Source organism: Antechinus flavipes, chromosome 2, assembly GCF_016432865.1.
Source record: "Antechinus flavipes isolate AdamAnt ecotype Samford, QLD, Australia chromosome 2, AdamAnt_v2, whole genome shotgun sequence".
In the NCBI taxonomy this organism is placed as follows: Eukaryota; Metazoa; Chordata; class Mammalia; order Dasyuromorphia; family Dasyuridae; genus Antechinus; species Antechinus flavipes.
This window is the reverse complement of record NC_067399.1, coordinates 331,145,614-331,159,683: the sequence shown is the minus strand read 5'-3', so window position 1 is coordinate 331,159,683 and position 14,070 is coordinate 331,145,614. Positions and strand designations below refer to the sequence as shown.

At 32.7% G+C, this 14,070-nt stretch overlaps 1 protein-coding gene and 1 long non-coding RNA gene across 3 annotated transcripts in view; one reads left to right on the top strand and one right to left on the bottom strand.

Moving 5' to 3' along the window:
• Positions 1-14,070, top strand: part of LOC127549600 (uncharacterized) — a 1,392,683-nt gene that overhangs the window by 828,573 nt on the left and 550,040 nt on the right. The window lies entirely within an intron of this gene.
• The window catches only part of MNAT1 (MNAT1 component of CDK activating kinase), a 288,411-nt gene that overhangs the window by 1,360 nt on the left and 272,981 nt on the right, over positions 1-14,070 (bottom strand). The window lies entirely within an intron of this gene.

Here is a 14,070-nt window from a genome sequence, read left to right as displayed (position 1 = left end):
TGCTAAACTAGATAACCATTGTCTTATCAATTCCACTGACTTAACATCTTGTAAGAATCCTTGTTTCAAATACAGAGTTCTGGACCATAACAAATAATAAATAGAGAATATTCCTCTATAATGGACTAAAAGGTATTAGAGAGGTTTTTTCAAATCAGAAAAAATTGAAGCATTTTCTCTCCTTAAAACACAACTTACTTAAGTGCAAGATTCTGTACTCTCTTATTCTCACCATTTCTTTTTGTTGTATTGTAATTGTATTGAAAAATTGTAATCCTATAACTGGAAATTAGTATGGCAGAAATTAGGCAAGGACCCACACTTAACACCACATACCAAGATAAGATCAAAATGGGTCCATGACCTAGGCATAAAGAACGAGATTATAAATAAATTAGAGGAACATAGGATAGTTTATCTCTCAGACTTGTGGAGGAGAAAGAAATTTGTGACCAAAGATGAACTAGAGACCATTACCAATCACAAAATAGAAAATTTTGATTATATCAAATTAAAAAGCCTTTGTACAAACAGAACGAATGCAAACAAGATTAGTAGGGAAGTAACAAACTGGGAAAACATCTTTACAATTAAAGGTTCTGATAAAGGCCTCATTTCCAAAATATATAGAGAACTGACTCAAATTTATAAAAAATCAAGCCATTCTCCAATTGATAAATGGTCAAAGGATATGAACAGACAATTTTCAGATGAAGAAATAGAAACTATTACCACTCACATGAAAGAGTGTTCCAAATCACTATTGATCAGAGAAATGCAAATTAAGACAACTCTGAGATATCACTACACACCTGTCAGATTGGCTAAGATGACAGGAAAAAATAATGATGAATGTTGGAGGGGATGCGGGAAAACGCGTTGGTGGAATTGTGAACGAATCCAGCCATTCTGGAGAGCGATCTGGAATTATGCCCAAAAAGTTATCAAACTGTGCATACCCTTTGATCCAGCAGTGTTTCTATTGGGCTTATACCCCAAAGAGATACTAAAAAAGGGAAGGGGACCTGTATGTGCCAAAATGTTTGTAGCAGCCCTGTTTGTAGTGGCTAGAAACTGGAAAATGAATGGATGCCCATCAATTGGAGAATGGCTGGGTAAATTGTGGTATATGAATGTTATGGAATATTATTGCTCTGTAAGGAATGACCAGCAGGATGAATACAGAGAGGCTTGGAGAGACCTACATGGACTGATGCTAAGTGAGATGAGCAGAACCAGGAGATCATTATACACTTTGACAACGATATTGTATGAGGATGTATTCTGATGGAAGTGGATTTCTCTGACAAAGAGACTTAACTGAGTTTCATTGGAGAAATGATGGACAGAAACAGCTACACCCAAAGAAGGAATACTGGGAAATGAATGTGAACTATTTGCATTTTTGATTTTCTTCCCGAGTTATTTTTACCTTCTGAATCCAATTCTCCCTGTGCAACAAGAGAACTGTTCGGTTCTGCAAATATGTATTGTATCTAGGATATACTGCAACATGTTTAGCATATATAGGACTGCTTGCCATCCTGGGGGAGGAGGGAGGGAGGGGAAAAAACGAAACATAAGTGATTGCAAGGGATAATGTCGTGTAGAAATTATCCTGGCATGGATTCTGTCAATGCGAAATTATTATTAAATAAAATAAAATTAAAAAAAAAGAAAAAAAGAAAAATTGTAATCCTAGATTAGTTGATTGCTTATTCACTAGAAATGAAGTTGCAAATTCTCTGGACTGGGTTAAAATATTATCCAAACTAAGTAAATTTTTTAGTTATTTTTTTAATGTTTTTTGATATATATTTTTGGAGCTGACACAGGGAAGGGGAAAATTTTTTCTCATTAAAAGAGTTGCCTAGTTATTAAGTATCATTATTGAAAATAATATTTTTCATGTCCATGGTTGTCTTTTAGTAATTTATTTTATTCTCTTTGACCAAAGCAAACATTTAAAGATGAAGTAGATGGCAGATAGTCTACTTAGTTTGGGTAATATTTTAACCCAATCCAGAGAATTTGCAACTTCATTTCTAGTGAATCAACTAATCTAGGATTACAATTTTTCAATACAATTACAATACAACAAAAAGAAATGGTGAGAATAAGAGAGTACAGAATCTTGCACTTAAGTAAGTTGTGTTTTAAGGAGAGAAAATGCTTCAATTTCTGTATCTAATGGAAGATTCATCTTCCTGAGTTCAAATCTGATGTCAGACACTTAATAACTTCATGATCCTGGACAAATCACATAACTCTGTTTGCCTCAGTTTTCTCATTTATAAAATGAGCTGGAAAAGGAAGCGGCAAACCACTCCATTATCTTTGTTCCCTCCCCACCACACACCCACACACACAAAATGAAGTCACAAAGAGTCAGATCCAACTGAAATGACTGAACAATACCTGGTCCTTTGCCTCTGTGAAGTCACCAGCAGATTAATTAGAATATATCTTCTAAAATCCACAAAACTCTAGGTTCTATGAGACTTGTAGAGGGATTTCCTCAAAGCAAATGTTTTCATATCAGACAAAGGTTTAAATTGTATCTGCTACAACAAGGTTTACTGCGGGGTAAAGGTATTACTGGGAGTCTGATGCATGAGAAAAGATGGGACTGTTTCCAGTTTTGGAAAGTTTAAAAACTTGCTTATAGAGTAGGATAAACCAGCTATTTTTCTCACATTGGCTACCAAATTGCTAGCAAACAAATAAAACCTTTGCTGTTGAAATAATAACTTTATCATGTTAACAATTTATATCCCTTCATATATTTCTGAACTACTTACATCTAATCACTAGCATAGGCTGTATGTATTCACCTTCACTTTCTTTTTCTTCAATGAGAAAAACAATGTCTCAATTTTAATAATTGTAAAGTCATGGATAGACAAGTACTCCAGTAGAATGCTTGTTAACCTTGAGAAGCCAACTATCACAAATGAGAACTGGTTTCACAGTTATAATGCAAACCACTGAGCTTAAACTCACTATTTTGATTCATCACATGTTGGTCTAACTTACTCTTGGGAAAATTGAGTCATTCTACTTCTGGCTTGGCAACTCAAGCATAAACTTGAACTGTGTGCAAGGCTTTTTATGTTAACCTGAGAAACTTAAAACAGCTGCACTGCTGGCAGGAAAACATAGGATCACCCGTAAAATATCCAAAACAGTTGCATCTTTTAATTTATGACTGTGCACTGGTTCCATAAAGAGTATATAAAACAGTTCAGCTTTTATAGGTAAATGTAATAAACAGTTATACTCATTTATGCCATCAATATGAAAAGGTTTATTTTTAAAGTGATTAATTATAGTTTGAAAACAGTATTTCTTGCTTAATGGTTATACCAGGGAAATAAACAATATTTATTTCCATGTATGAATTAGTCCTGAGACATTTTATTTTTAGTACTGAACTCAGGTAGGTTTAGAATGCTCTTTTGCATATCAGAATGTTAACTTCCTTTTTGTACTCATTTACATTAAACATATCTGAAAATGGAATAAAAGAATGACTTCTACAACAATTAGGATAATTATAGTTAAAAGTTTATTATGCTCTTGAATAACACAGAGTGGTTACTTTTGAAGCTTTCAACCTATATTCACCATAGCAACTTATTTTAATTCTAATTAAAAAAAAATACTTTATTGTTGGCACTCAACTGTGGTCTTTTATTTTGAAACTAGCTAATAACCCTTTTTTTGGGTCTGTTTTTTTTCCCCCCACAGAATGACTTGCGTGGAAATATGTTCTGAAACCTATGTCAAATTGCTTGCCTTCTCAAGGTCAGGGAGGGGAGCAGAATTTGGAACTCAAAAAAAATTTTTAAGAGTATTAAAATTGTTTTTACATGTAATTGGGAAAAAATAAAATATTAAATAAGATTTTTAAAATAGAGTAGCTTAAATCCCTTAATTATTGTGGTATACCAAAACATTTTAAAGGATCGGCCACACTAAAACCACACAATGAGAATTTAGTGTTTTGCCTATTTTTCCACATTAATTCACATCTGTGTTGTTTTAATTTCTTTATGACTGTTACATAAGTACATCTCTGAAAGGAATTCCTGGGGTTTCTGGCAAAGGTCAGTATCATTTCATATACACCTTTACAAAAGCATAAGGCTTTTGCCAAGTCTATTTCTAAAAGTCAAGCTCAGTTGAGTTTTGAAACCTGTAGATAACTACTCTGACTAGTTAGCAAATTCTAACATACACTATATATTTTTCAAGGCCTTATTTTAGGTACCCATAAATCTTATAAGCAGAAACCAGGAAAAAGAAGTTTGCTCATTTTGGTGTATGATTTTTCACATATCTTATTTTTACTAAAAGTAAAAGTAGCCAAATTACAAATTGATATGCTTTATTGTTTCTGAACAAGGCAAAATAAACTGCATTCTCAAAATCTTTATTCCAGATACTTTTAATTTAGAGGGCGCTGTTATCCTGAGTTACACTCTAAGGAAATATTTTTTCCTTAACTTCTGCCATGAGATTTTCTTTCAATTAGCTGGATTTTTTTTTTTTTAATGGGAGGCAGAGAGGGGCAAAATTTTCCTTGAAGTGAGATTTCTCACACTACCATTTCCTGTTAAAATTAGCAGTCTTTCCTCCCAAGTGAGGCAATATAATTTATTCTTAAAGACTTATCTCTAATCAGTAACATGAAGAATTTTCTCAAATATTTTTGTTTTATCATTTGCCTTTCTTTAAGCCCTCTACTTTTTAAACACTGAAAAATGATATAAGAAAATTAGTGAAGCATGGAAAAAAAAATTCACTTATCATATCTATGGACAGGAGAAGAGTCTGTAACCAAAAGAGATATGGAGATCATGGGAAATAAAATGGATCGTTTTAATTATATGAAATAAAAAATTTTCTGCACAAACAAAACCAATTCAGCCAACATTAAAAAAAAACTCCTAGGGAACTAGGAGAATATTTTACAGTAAATTTCTCTGATAAAAGTCTCATTTTTCAAATACGCAGAGAACTGAGCCTAATGTTTAGAAATAAGAACCATTTCCCAGTTGATAAAATGGTCAAAGGATATGAATAGACAGTTTTTTAGAAAAATGAAAGTTAACAAGTTATGAAAAAATTGCTCTGAATCACTAATAATTAAAGTAACGCAAATTAAAAAAACTCTGAGATACCAACTCACACCTATCAGATTGGTTAACATGGTAGAAAAAGAAAATGACAAGTACTGAAAGGAATATAGGAAAATAGATAAACTAAAAACGTTCTTGTTAAAGCAGCTGCTGTCACTGCTGATTCAGTTGTCCCTCTTCCTGCTTCTGGTTTGCACTGGTTCAGCCTGCACTGGACTGTGCTACACTCTCACTCTGATCCAACAGTCCTTTCCTCAGACATTTTATGATGTTTTTAGCTGGAAAATTGTTTCATCTCATCCTTTTGTGGTTTTTGTCATTCTAGAATTTGTTTTGAGGCATTATTTAAAAGTTATTTTGTGTGGAATTTGGGAGAAGTCAGGCAAATTTCTTCTTTTTTTCCATACCTCACCCTCAGGATTTTCTTCTAGTACTCTCTTTCTAATTTTTCCCATTAACATCATCAAGATATAGCAGAACCTCTTCTAGACATCAACTAATCAAACTTCCTATATAAGATCCTATTGATCAAATACACATATTATCTCTGCATACTTGAATGTTAGAAATTTATCCTCATTTAAACTTTTATCACTGTTCATTCATGTTTATCTTTTTCTGTTGCTCTTTACTTCTGTGCAAGGTTTTGTGTGTCTTATACAAATCTGTCAATTCCCTTTCTGAATATTTCAAAAACTCTCATCTTTTTTCCAGTCTTTTCCTTAAGCACTTTTATTTATGAAAACATTAAAATTAAAAAAAAAAAAAAAAAAAACCTCATCTCTCCCAGGAATTCTAGTTGAGTTTGTTCCCGTACTGTTTTTCTCTAAGGCACTGATTGTACATGTTTTGGAGTAACAGTCATCTATGTCACCATGATAATTCATTATGTTAGGATTCTTTTTTTTGTTTGTTTACCAATTCTACCAGCCTACTTCTGAACTTTGAATTTGATTTTAGAGCTGAGCCTGTAGGGAATGTCTGGGCTGTCCTACTACTGTTTTACTGAGTATTGTATTGTTTCAGGATCTCAGAGACAGACTGGGGAACTGCAAGCTTTCAATACTCACAAAGTGGCCTGATGCATAGCAAACTGATTTCTGCTTCCCTGATTTGGACACTGCAAATACTTTACAAGTACAGAGTACTACGAGGACTTTACCTCTACAAGCCATCTAGAAAACTCTTCTCATTTAGAGTAACAGAATTGTAAGCTCCTCTTTAGTCTAGAATTGTTGCGTTAGTTACTCTTTTAAAAGTTGGGTTACATGCTAGAAGTTAGGACCTCCTCTGAGTCTGTGATTCAAGCCAAAGCATGGCTGCTGCTAGCTTCTGAATTTTTTCCTTCCTTGCGCTTCCTTCACAGGTACACAGCCATTTTGAGCAGGTCCATTCTCATGCTACCTGCCATCTGTGAAAAAGAAATGAGTAGTGGGCTACAAAGCTGCCAATTCGCCATCTCTTTCTGTTGTGATATCCTGGTATGAGTCTAGAATTGGTTCATAGGGTTAGAACCTCTAGTTTTTATGCCTAGTTCTACCAGATCCCCAGGGTCTATAGACCTTCCTGTCTTTTTGCCAATGCTATGCTGGACTGGATAATCAGGATATAGTTTGGTGAATTTTCTTGGATGAGATATGTTTGGAGGAATTTGTATGCAGAAGTTTACCATACTGCTTCCTATCACTTTGTCATTTTGTCTTTATCTAAACCAGGGGTCCTCAAACTTTTTAAGTAGGGAGCCAGTTCAACTGTCCCTCAGACTATTGGAGGGCTGGACTATAGTAAAAACAAAAACTTTGTTTTGTGGGCCTTTAAATAAAGAAACTTCATAGTCCTGGGTGAGGGGGATAAACATCCTCAGTTGCCACATCAGGCCCATGGGCCGTAGTTTGAGGACCCCTGGTCTGAACAGTCCAAATTTCAAATAGTCTTACCAATTAATTCACAAATATAAAATCTAAACACTTTTAGGAGAGAGATGTTAGTTGAATTCAACTAATTAAGGAAAAGAATTAAAAGGGTCATGGACTTTAGAACTGAAAAGGGCTCCTTCAGCCATCTAGTTCAACCCATAACCAAAACATACTGATTGTTCAAGTGGCTTCCCAGCCTATTTGAATACCAACAATGAGAGGGAAATCACTACTTCTAGAGGTTGTCTCATCTATTTTTGGAAAGGGCCATTTAAAATATGAAGTTTTTTTTTTGACCTCAAGGTATAATTTACCTTTTTTTGTAACTTCTACATTTTACTTGTTTTTTGGTTCTCTGAGGCCAAAGAAAATGAATTCTAAAGGAAAGCCAGGCCAAAAACTGATAGCTGTATGATTTAAAATGACACACAAAAATGTTGTAGCAGCAAGGAACTGAAAAGTGAGTGAATGTTCATCAATTGGAGAATATAATGGAATATTATATTATTGTTCTATAAGAAATGATGGGGAGGCTAATTTCAGAAAAGCCTCAAAAGACTTGAACTGATGCTGAATAAAATGAGTAGAATTAGGAGAACATTGTACACATTAGCAGCAAGATTGTTTGATAATCAACTATGATGGATTTAGCTCTTTCCAGCAATGCAGTAATCCTAGACAATACCAATAGACTTGGGGTGGAAAATGCTGTCCACATCCAGAGAGAGAACTATGGAGACTGATTGCAGATCAAAGCATATATTCTCACCTTTTTTGTTGTTTTTTTCTTTCTCTTTTTTTTCCCCCCATTTTGGTCTGATGTTTCTTGCACAACATGACAAATATGGAAATATGCTTTAAAAGATTGCACATATTTAACATATCAGATTGCTTGCTATCTAGGGAAAGGGTTAAGTAAAGATGGAAGGGAGAAAAAATTAGAACACAAAGTTTTACAAAAATGAATGTTTAAAAGTATCTTTACATGTATTTAGAAAAAGAAAATACTATTAAGAAAAATAAAATAAAATGACATATAAGCATTTCTGAACTTTAGTTTGAAAATATAAACAGTTTTCCTAAACAATAAATAAATTAAACTTTATACTCTCCTTTAACCAAAAAAGTAAATAAAATGGGCATTAAAATTGAATATGTATTTATAACAGATACTTGAGTAAAAAAAACTCAAAGAAAATTCAATGAATGAATCTAAGTCAGAAAGCTACATAATATCCACAATTATAATCATATAAGTTATATAGTCAAAATTTTCTAAATTATGGGAGAAGTAATGCTGATAAAATACTAAAGAATTTCTTTGAAGATTTAAGATCAGATGATTTACATTAAAAAGAAATTACAAATGGCTTTAACATCACATGAACAACAGGATAGTGAACTAGACATTCCCTCTCCCAGCCATGACCTCACAAACTTCTTTAAAACAGAAATTATGTGCTAAAGATAAAACAATTTCAGCTGATGCTTGGTTTAAGACAAACAGAATCCAAAAACACAAAAACCCATAGTCTGCCAAAACAAACCCAGACTACATACATGAACAAAATTATAAAACACTTCATACAAATATAATCAGATCTAAACAACTGGAGAAATATTCAGAGTAGGCAGAGCCAATAGAATAAAAATGACAATTCTACTTAAGTAAATTTACTTATTTAGTGCCATACAAATTAAAGTACCAAAAAACTATTTTATAGAATTAGGAAAAACAAAAACAAAATTCATATGGAAGAAAGAAAAGATGAAGAAGATTAAGGAAATCAATGAAAAAATATGAAGGAAGGCAACCTAGTAGTACTAGATTTCAAGCTATTACAAATCAATAATCATCAACAATTTGTTACTAGATAAAAATAAAGGGTCAGTTAGTGGAATAGATTTAGTATACAATACACAATGACCATAGTAATCTAGTATTTGATAAATTGAAAGATCCAACTTTGGGGGTAAGAACTCCATTTGACAAAAACTGCTGAGAAAATGGAAAGTAGTTTGGCAGAAATTAGGCACAGACCAATATCTTACACTGTTTGCCAAGATGAGGTCAAAATGGATAAGTGATAAAGAATAAAGCATGATATTAGGTAAATTAGGAGAACAATAGGAATAATGTACTTGTCATATTTATAAAGAAGGGAAGAGCTTATGAAATAATGAGATATAGAGAGGATCCCAGGCAGTAAAAAGGATCATTTTGATTACATGAAATTAAAATTTGCACAAATAAAACTAATGCAGCCAAAATTAGAAGGAAAACAGAAAGAGGAGGGAGAAGAGATTTTACACCAAGTTTTTCTGCTAAAGGCTTCATTTCTCAAATATAGAGGGAATTGAGCCAAATTTATAAAAAATAAAGGCCACTCCCCAGTTGATAAATGGTCAAAAGAAGGAACAGGTAGTTTAAAAAAGATTATAAAAAATTACATGAAAAAACACTCTAAATCATTACTAATTACAGAAATGCAAATTATAACAACTCTGAGATACCACTTCACAAATCTCAGATTTACTAACACAATAGAAAAGGAAAAAGACAAATGCTGGAGAAAATCTAGAAAAATAAGAATATCAAATACACTGCTGATTGAGTTGGAACTATGCCTAAAAGGCTGTAAAACTTTACATACCTTTTGATCTAGTAATACCACTACTAAGTCTGTACCCCAAAAAGATATATTTTTTAAAAAGAGAAAAAGGACCTACATATTAAAAGTACACATGTATATATGTGTGCATAGATAGATAGAGCAGCTCTTTTTGTGGTGACAATGAATTGGAAATTGAGATTCCTATCAATTAGGAAATGGTCACACAAGTTGTAGAACATGATTATGATGAAATATTATGTTCAAAGAAATAATAAGTAGGTAATTTCAGAAAAACCTGGGAAGATTTATTAAAATGAACGATTCTAGAAGAACACTGTACACAATAACAGTAATATTCTAAGGAAACAAGAACTTTAGGTTTAGTGTAGCCTGAGGGATGTCATGCTTCAAAAGTCTACTCATCCAAGTTGTGAGGAGAAATGGAATTCCTGGAGGCAATCGGCATCTGGATGAGAATAGGACTAAGGAAAGAATTTTGAGGTAAAGTGGGAGGTGGAGGAGGTAGGAGAGGGGAAGAGGGAAGAGAAGGAGAGGAAGGTAACCTGCAGAGGGTACAGAGCACTATGGTAAGAAAGGGGCCCTATCATTATGGAGTAGTCCAATGATAAAAGGGAATCTATTGAGAAAGTTCTACAAGACAGTGATAGAAATTTCCTAGACAAGAGAGCCTGGAATAGATAGATGCACTGGAAGTTGTTAATGTAGGAGCAATACAGAAAACTAAAGATAGATAACTAAAGGATCATAAATATGAAAATGAAGGTATAATTATTGCCTAGTCTTCAGTTGTGTCCAACTCTTTGTGACTACATTTGGGGTATTCATATCAATGAAAGGCATTGCTATTTACTTTTCCAGCTCATTTTATAGATAAGAAACTAAGGCAAATGATTTGTCCATGCTCACATAGCTATTAAGTACCTTAGACCAGATTTGAATTCAAAGAAACTGAGTTTCTGACTCCATTCCTGTCATTCTATCCACTGTGTGACTTAACCAACTACCCCATGAATTTTTGTAGTAGAGAGAAAATGAATGAAAAGTGAGACAACAAAAACTGTTTATATATAAAGGCACAGAGATATTGGGGGGGGAGGGAGACAAGGCAGAAATAATTAATACATCCTTTAAGACTGTAAAACAATACAAGAGAAATTACTTTAGGGCCACAAACAAAAGATATACACTCAAATAGAGACTTAACAATGAAATCCTAAAAGAATGGGTGGATCATAGGAACGACAGTTATATGAAAGTAAATGATAATGATAAAACAACAAAAATTTCCAGGATGCAGCTACAGCAGTCCTTGGCTTGAAGAGTGAGAAGATAGAGGATCATATCCTTACAAATTTATTTTAACAAAAGAGAAAGAGGGTATTATGAAATGAATGTTTATTTTATAAAATGAGAAAGCCAATAAACAAACTGAAAATAAATATCAATGAAAAGATACTAAAAATTAAAGGAGAAATAAATACAAACCAAAAAAACCCATAGAAATGATAAATAAAACTTAAAGTGGTTTTTTGAAGAGAGTAATAAAATTGATAAATAAAATGTTAGCTATTAATATGATTAAGAAGAAAGGAAAAAGACAAATGCTGGAGAAAATCTAGAAAAATAAGAATATCAAATACACTGCTGATTGAGTTGGAACTATGCCTAAAAGGCTGTAAAACTTTACATACCTTTTGATCTAGTAATACCACTACTAAGTCTGTACCCCAAAAAGATATATTTTTTAAAAAGAGAAAAAGGACCTACATATTAAAAGTACACATGTATATATGTGTGCATAGATAGATAGAGCAGCTCTTTTTGTGGTGACAATGAATTGGAAATTGAGATTCCTATCAATTAGGAAATGGTCACACAAGTTGTAGAACATGATTATGATGAAATATTATGTTCAAAGAAATAATAAGTAGGTAATTTCAGAAAAACCTGGGAAGATTTATTAAAATGAACGATTCTAGAAGAACACTGTACACAATAACAGTAATATTCTAAGGAAACAAGAACTTTAGGTTTAGTGTAGCCTGAGGGATGTCATGCTTCAAAAGTCTACTCATCCAAGTTGTGAGGAGAAATGGAATTCCTGGAGGCAATCGGCATCTGGATGAGAATAGGACTAAGGAAAGAATTTTGAGGTAAAGTGGGAGGTGGAGGAGGTAGGAGAGGGGAAGAGGGAAGAGAAGGAGAGGAAGGTAACCTGCAGAGGGTACAGAGCACTATGGTAAGAAAGGGGCCCTATCATTATGGAGTAGTCCAATGATAAAAGGGAATCTATTGAGAAAGTTCTACAAGACAGTGATAGAAATTTCCTAGACAAGAGAGCCTGGAATAGATAGATGCACTGGAAGTTGTTAATGTAGGAGCAATACAGAAAACTAAAGATAGATAACTAAAGGATCATAAATATGAAAATGAAGGTATAATTATTGCCTAGTCTTCAGTTGTGTCCAACTCTTTGTGACTACATTTGGGGTATTCATATCAATGAAAGGCATTGCTATTTACTTTTCCAGCTCATTTTATAGATAAGAAACTAAGGCAAATGATTTGTCCATGCTCACATAGCTATTAAGTACCTTAGACCAGATTTGAATTCAAAGAAACTGAGTTTCTGACTCCATTCCTGTCATTCTATCCACTGTGTGACTTAACCAACTACCCCATGAATTTTTGTAGTAGAGAGAAAATGAATGAAAAGTGAGACAACAAAAACTGTTTATATATAAAGGCACAGAGATATTGGGGGGGGAGGGAGACAAGGCAGAAATAATTAATACATCCTTTAAGACTGTAAAACAATACAAGAGAAATTACTTTAGGGCCACAAACAAAAGATATACACTCAAATAGAGACTTAACAATGAAATCCTAAAAGAATGGGTGGATCATAGGAACGACAGTTATATGAAAGTAAATGATAATGATAAAACAACAAAAATTTCCAGGATGCAGCTACAGCAGTCCTTGGCTTGAAGAGTGAGAAGATAGAGGATCATATCCTTACAAATTTATTTTAACAAAAGAGAAAGAGGGTATTATGAAATGAATGTTTATTTTATAAAATGAGAAAGCCAATAAACAAACTGAAAATAAATATCAATGAAAAGATACTAAAAATTAAAGGAGAAATAAATACAAACCAAAAAAACCCATAGAAATGATAAATAAAACTTAAAGTGGTTTTTTGAAGAGAGTAATAAAATTGATAAATAAAATGTTAGCTATTAATATGATTAAGAAGAAAGGAGAAAGTCAAATGAGTAAAATACCAAATGAGTAATATAAAATAATGAAAAACCCCAAAGAAATAAAAATAATTAGAATATATTTTGCAATTAAATGCAATCAAAATCAAAAACACAAACGAAGTAGTGGATACCTTCAAAAATATAATAGAATTATAAAGAAACTACCACATGATAAACTCCTAGTCCTAACAGATTTACAAGAGAAGTCTACCAACCATTTAAAATCTTTGCATTAAATTTCTCTGATTTGGACTTGATATCCAAGATATATAAACACTTAATAAATACATATAAGACTAATAATTATTACCCAATAGATATGTAATCAAAGGAAATGAACAATTCTCAAAATAACTGCTAAGTATTCATAACCACACAAAAGAATTCTTTAAAGCACTAGTAAAAGAAATGCCAATCAAAACAACTGGAAGGTTTTTCCTCAGACCCAGCAAACTGGCAAAATTGGTAAAAGTCAAGTGTTGGGAGGATTATAGAATGACAGGCACATTAATATACTGTTTGTTGGAACTTTGAAATGGCAAAGCCATGTAAAAAGCAATTTGGAAATGTGGAAATCAAGTGACTAAAATGATCATAGCTTCCAAATCTGAGATTTTATTACTAGGTTCATATTCTAAGGAAGCCACTGATAAGGAAAAAAAGCACTCATATATTCCAAAACAATTTTAACACAACTTTTTTGGTAGTTAAGAATCGAATTCAAAGTAGATGCCCACCAACTATTAAATGGCTAAATAAATTATGGTACATGAATGGAACATTACTGTTCTGTAAGAAATGATGCATGTGATGAATACAGTGAAACATGTAATGATCTATATTAATTGTTGCATAAGTAAGCAACGTGAATAAAATAATATATATAATTAACTATAACAATGTACATAGAAAGAATCACATACCAAAGAATCAAAAGTAAATAAAACTAAATCATAAAATTGAATGAAGAGCTATGAGAGGTCACCCTCAACTCATCCTTTGATTGAGGTGGGAGTTTCACGGATATTACATGTTTTTGACCTCTTTCCAAATATATAATATCTTGTGGATTTTTTTTACTTTTTTATAGTCCATCAGTTCTGTTTAT